At 40.8% G+C, this 4,316-nt stretch overlaps 1 long non-coding RNA gene across 1 annotated transcript; it reads left to right on the top strand.

The window, feature by feature from the left end:
• Nucleotides 1-696: 696 nt before the first annotated feature.
• On the top strand, nt 697-2,978 carry LOC144000421 (uncharacterized). Its single transcript, XR_013278231.1, has 3 exons — nt 697-920; nt 2,259-2,334; nt 2,409-2,978. It is a non-coding gene; the product is annotated as an uncharacterized LOC144000421 (long non-coding RNA).
• The last annotated feature ends 1,338 nt before the right edge of the window (nt 2,979-4,316 follow it).

The raw sequence follows: 4,316 nt of genomic DNA, 5'->3' as shown, positions 1-4,316 counted from the left end.
GAGCATAATTGCCAGTCTGTTTTGTATGTTCTGTGGCGAATAGTCTCGGTCGTACACTAATTTCCTCATAGATTTTTTAAGAATGATGTACTCATAGATTTTTTTTTTAATTTTTTTTTTAATTCAAACTGGCGTGCTCGGTCATTAACCCCACAAAACATATGGCTGCCGTCCCTTTGAAAACGCAGATTGCTTTTGAAAGGAAATCAAGAGTCTGAAGCATAAAGTTTGGGGGGCGGGAATAAAGCAACCGGTAGCAAAGTTTGATGGACAAAACCACCCAAATTAAAACAAGACATTTTTTTGCTTTCTCTGTTATCATTTAAACACTGATGCGAACCAGAGGAGAACACTCGTCTATTAAATCCAGATTCTCTTTTGTATTTTTTGCGCATGTGTGTAATATGAGGCTTAATGTGAATCAAATGAACAGTCTGTCTCTCCTAAGACTGCTCTTTTACATGTTGAACAAAAAAAGAGAGCTTGATTCATCCCGCATGCGTTTAAATTGGAAAGTGTAGTGCGTTTTTGCATCAAAACCTGCATATGTCAGGACCCCGACTTTTTACCCTCGCTGTGTTTTGCTGAATCCTCTCCAATTCTTTGCCATTACTTCCCCCCCCCTCCCCAACCCTGAGCCCACTTTCAATTCCCTCTGTGTGTTGACAGACACTCTCATCTCGGCGACCTTGCTTTTCTTCCTGTGTTTCCAGGATTGGGGGAGGTCTGTTGGAGGTGAAAGGTGAAAGGGCGGCCTTGTGCTTGGTGCTGTCTGGGCCTCTGTCAACACAACCTCTGGTCTGCAATAGCATTTCCCCTGGATCCTACTAAAAAGGAGAAATGAGGAAATGGAGAGTAGGCAAGACAGTCAATTAGGTGCGCGGTTGACATTCCAGAGCGAGGAGTTCACATGCAATACGGTGCGTAGTAAATCTGAAGAGCCTGTTTTGGCTATTTGAGAAACTTTTAACGATATGTTTTTATGACCGTTTATTCAAACATTTTGCTTACCCGTCCGTGATTGTCAGTGTCTTTATAAAATAAAATATTGGCAATATACTTAAAAAAAAAAAAAAAGAAGAAGAAGCTAGTTTTATAGTGGTGAAGTAAAAGAAAATAAGAAAAAAATAAAGTTTTACACTCTGTTGCTATTTGCCTTGGGGGAGCAAAATTTGACAGGCTAAGTTATTGTCCTCTATAAAACTATTATTATGCCTTTTGTTCATGTTTTGTTTTTTAAGTATAGCATGATACAGGAAAAAAGGTGCACACATTTTAAGGCACCGTTTTGTTTTGTTTTTTTATGAAATCCTACCATATTAGAATAATATAACGATATCCATTGAAAGAACTGTATCAAGTAGCCCAGCTTTACAACAATAATGTTCAGTTTTGGTTGACACAGTTACAGAGCTTTTAAATGAACCATATATTTTCTTATAGTGGCTGGAATTTGCACTAACTGTTCACAATGTTTTTGACTGTCTTTGAACTAATTATTTTAACCAAAATCTATCTAACCTTTACAGTGGAAATTGCTTACTTTTATGCTCGGCAAAACTGAAACTCTCATTGTTAAAGGTCAGCCAGCCAGTAGTTGATATTTTAAATATCAAGCAGATGTGCAGAGAACCAGACTTAAAGCAATATTTCCTTCTCATGGCCAGTTTGACCTGCCACCTCAAACCTGGGGTCATCTACAGGGTGAACTGACAGCCAGTTTGGCCCTTTGTGACTTTTCTATCGGACATAAAAAACGACATAGGTAAATGGTGATCTTAGCACGCCCCTATCCTGAACTGTGACCCCTGACTCAATCTGCAGGATTTTATGTTCTGTTCAGTTTTCTGTTCAGTAAACTATGATCAATGTCATTTAATCATTTCCACAAATTGGACTGCCACTGAAAGGGCATAGGTCACAGTGATTATGTACTCTGAAATTCTCCCTCTGAGCCTGCTCATCCAAATATCTCACAAGGCACCATGAGCTGCTTGTAACTATAATTGATTGACAGCAGGGCTTAATTAGCGTTCATCTGTGTGTGGTCTTTTGTAAACTTGGTGATTCTCCCATGCGTGAGTGTTAGTCTGACTATGTAGACTAACATGCAAACCCTTTCGAACCCGCATCATATACAGATACCAACTTTTTTCCAATATGATAACTTGTTTAGGGGATATTACTCACAATTCAATTTTTTGTCTGATCTTAAAAAAAACGATGTTGTATAATTCTTTTTTTTTTTTTTTTAACAGTCATATTGCAGTTGATTTTTGGACAATTGCTAAGATGCCGTTAAGCAAGGCACTGTACCCCAAGGTACTTGTGCATGTGAGTATTACGTGCTGTAACTTCTGAATCAAGTTCAATAACAGGGCTCATTGTGTACGTGATATCATCCACAGGTTGATTTAGAATTGGGCCACTACTCCAACTATTCCAAGGTGCCTAGTTTGACTCCATGATGCCCGTACCCGTGACCTCCACAGTGACAGGCCTGAATGAGTATCGGCCAGTAGCCCTTACTCTGACAGTCAAGAAGTGCTTTATAAGCTGATCTAGGCACAGATCAAAACTCCATCAAGGTCACTGCAGACCTTAACCAGTATACCTGCTGTAAGAACCACTCCACTGATGATGGCATCTGATTAGCGGTCCACGCAGTCCTCACCCACCTGGAAAGTGGGAACTCCAATGTCCGCAACCTCGTTCTCTTCCATCACAGTCTCCTGGACTTTCTGGCCCAACGGTCCACCGACTGTCAGGATCCACCACATTGTCTTCTTTTTTTCTTTTTAAATTCTATTTACTATATTATATTCGTTAATTAGAATTTGGTTTTAACAAGTCTGGGCTAACCTGGGGACCTCGGGTATCATGTTTCGTGCCATAATGTGTGGAAATCTGTTAAAATTATTTGAATCCTTGAATTGTGTTTCTTACTGAAAAGGTTTCTCAATCAAGAAGGGAAGATGTGGAGGTTCACCACAAGTCTCCCCATGGAGTGCGACTGAGTGGTATATCAATTAAATAATAACATCAGTTACGCTACAAGCTCCTGCCAAATAAACCACATCGGATTTGTAAAATGTAGTCATAATGATTCTCAAATGTTTCAGGTGGAACACATTTGAACTTTTCAACTCTCCAGCAGACATGCAGTAATCAGCTTGAAAACTCTTCTTTATGTGTACTGTATATTTTTTTTAGATTTAGCTTTCCAATCCTGGCAATGAGGATGGAGCATGTAGTTAGTGTGTCTGCCTCACTTTCGAAAGATTCTTGGTTCAAATCTTGGCTCTGACTTTCTGTGTAGAGTTTGCTCGTTCTTCCCTGTATTTGAATTCTTAAATCCAGTCCTTAGTTTGTATAAACTATAATGTACTGTATATATAAAGTATATATGAACTTGTGGATTCTCCAGAGGAGTAAGAGAAGAAGAGCCACATGTTCCCTTCACTTTGCTATACAGTAGGTCAAGAGTTTTGTTCTATCTATTTTTGTGACCGGCGCAAATCTGGCAAGGCGTGTGGACTAAAACTGAATGGAGGCGTGTTCGACTGGCTGTTGGAAATTTCAGACAGGCGCAAGCCAGTGCATTATAAAAGGCCTGTTTGCGCCGTGGTAGCCGAGAACACAGACTCCATTTCCCACCAATCAAAGTGTCATGTTTCAGTTTGGTTTGGGTTTTGTTTTATTTTGGAGAGACTGTTGGTTGTCTGGTGTTCTTGTGTGTTTTTCCCCAGTCTCGTTATCATTAACCTTGTCCACCTGCATGTGTCTTCCCTTCCCGGTGTGTGTTGTTGATTGATTCCCCCTGCCTGCTGTGTCTCCCAGATGTGTCCTTAGTGTCTCATTAGTGTTGGTATAAGGGAGTGGTGTTTGTTTCACGCGGTTGTGTGAGCATTGCATGTTGAATGTTGTTTCGTGGTGTTGTGTCATTTCCGCCAAGCCATCCACGCCTCGCCAAGCCTCCACGCCACGCTCAGTCTCCAAGTCAAGCCCAGTCTGCTCACTTTCCGTCCCGTCCAGTCCTTCACCCTCATTGTCAATAAAGTTCCTTATATCGTCCTTCCCGTTTGTTTTCCAGTCATACTTCTCTGCCTTTGGGTCTATCCACATCCAGACCATAACACAAAGTGGCTCCTCTTAGTCTCTTTAAATATGACACACACACATCTTGCATGGTGACATCTCTGTGCAGAAAAGGACCCGAGTATTGTCATTGGCAACAGACAATGTAAGTGGGTACCCTCATAAATGCAGAATGAGCTCGTGATCATGGCTGGTGACTTCAATATGTCCATGGACCT

The sequence above is a fragment of the Festucalex cinctus genome, chromosome 13 (genome assembly GCF_051991245.1).
Source record: "Festucalex cinctus isolate MCC-2025b chromosome 13, RoL_Fcin_1.0, whole genome shotgun sequence".
Lineage (NCBI taxonomy): Eukaryota > Metazoa > Chordata > Actinopteri > Syngnathiformes > Syngnathidae > Festucalex > Festucalex cinctus.
Note: the sequence above shows the minus strand (reverse complement) of the source record. Positions and strands in the feature narration are given on the sequence as shown.